The sequence below is a fragment of the Austrofundulus limnaeus genome, unplaced genomic scaffold (assembly GCF_001266775.1).
Source record: "Austrofundulus limnaeus strain Quisiro unplaced genomic scaffold, Austrofundulus_limnaeus-1.0 Scaffold109, whole genome shotgun sequence".
In the NCBI taxonomy this organism is placed as follows: domain Eukaryota; kingdom Metazoa; phylum Chordata; class Actinopteri; order Cyprinodontiformes; family Rivulidae; genus Austrofundulus; species Austrofundulus limnaeus.
In genome coordinates this window covers 173,560-175,176 of record NW_013952511.1, presented here as the reverse complement: position 1 = coordinate 175,176, position 1,617 = coordinate 173,560, and positions in this window count along the sequence as shown.

Genomic DNA, 1,617 nt, shown 5'->3' with positions numbered 1-1,617 from the left:
CCCCCCCACACACACTGAAATGGGCGGGACAGAAGCGGAAGGTGGTTCTTAAAGAGACAGAGGCCAATTTCAAGGTGTTTAGAAGAGCAAGTGATGAGAAGATAAGTTTATTTTCTGTTTAAACATAAAAACAGCATTTTAATAACAGGTAAAGGTGACATAGATACCTTATTGTGGTATAGTATTTAAATATATGCCTGAGAAACACATAATACTGGCCCTTTAATAAATGTTACATCGATTTTTATCAAAGAGGAACATTTCTCTGCTGCTCAAAATGTATGAAAATTAAAAAGATTGTTCAAACAAAATACAAAAACTAAAATAAAAGGTCCTATGGTATACATCCAGCATGTACAAACTACTGTAAGTTTTACCCTTTCAAAACAGATCTTATGTAATGTTACTGTCAAAATTTGATTTGAAAGTGAATGAGTTATTTGATTTAAAATCAATTACATACAATACTTCTCTCCTTAAGGGAAGCTTATTCAAAAACAGGATGCATTTTCAAAAATCAAACCCATTTTGCATCAGTTCTTCGTGGTGGAGATCAAGCAGTTGCATAATGAATACCCTTCAAAAGCTTTTGATGCAATATGTGTGAAAAGCATAAAAAACTTCCTCTGCTAGTAATCAGTCAGCTTTGGAACAACTTAAAGGAAAGTTGGTAATAACATTTTTCTTCTCCTAACATCATTCATCCAAAAACTCTGTAATTCTATGTTTGTGTAATGGTTTTAAACAACAAAACTTAAAGTTTTAGTAGAACTGAAACCAGTTGTGTTGAAGTGGCATTAAAGAAACGCTGTTCACTCTGGTGTTTCTCTGTAAAACGAAATGACTGGAAGCCTTAGATGAACTGAGTGGTGTAAAGAGCTTTCTTGCCACATCATTTCTTGCACACAATGAAACATTTTCCTGAGTAGCCAGTGTCTATAACTGAAGAACCCATTAGTCTGTACTTTGGTACTTCACATTAATCTTATTAATTGCACCCAGAGGAGAAGAAGCACTTTGCTCTCAGAATACAAATCTGAACACTAAACATTTTCATTTGAAAAGTTTGATTTTGTTTATTTAGCTCAGTATTTGCAAATTTGACGAAGGTTGATTATCTATGGCAGCCATCTTGCATTGAGTTATTAACATCTGTAGATGATTAATTTCTGACAGTAAAGTCTAAAGTCTGTTCAGTGATTTATGAAACAATTTGCTAACAGACAGTGTTAGCTCTAACAGTCAATGTCAAAGTGTTAAACATAGAATTTGCACAATGAATAGCACTTGGATTAGGAATTATGGATGAATCTCAATTACCGCCACACCAGAATTTAGGCTAATGGTTGTGAAACTGGCAAGGTTATTGCCTTTTTTGTGTTTGCTAATGTTCATCAGCTGTGGTGGCCATATTGGATGGTCATGACTCCAAAAGTGAATGAGGTGTAGTACATCTGACATGTTCTGTAAGTTTATTCTGTAAGTTTAAATAAAAAAGTCAAAAAGAAAAAAATTGTATAGGTCTTCTGGACGGGTTCTTCTCTAATGAAACGTTTCGTCTCTCCTCCAAGAGACTTCTTCAGTCTGAGAGTTTCAGGCAAAATTTTTGCAAAAATT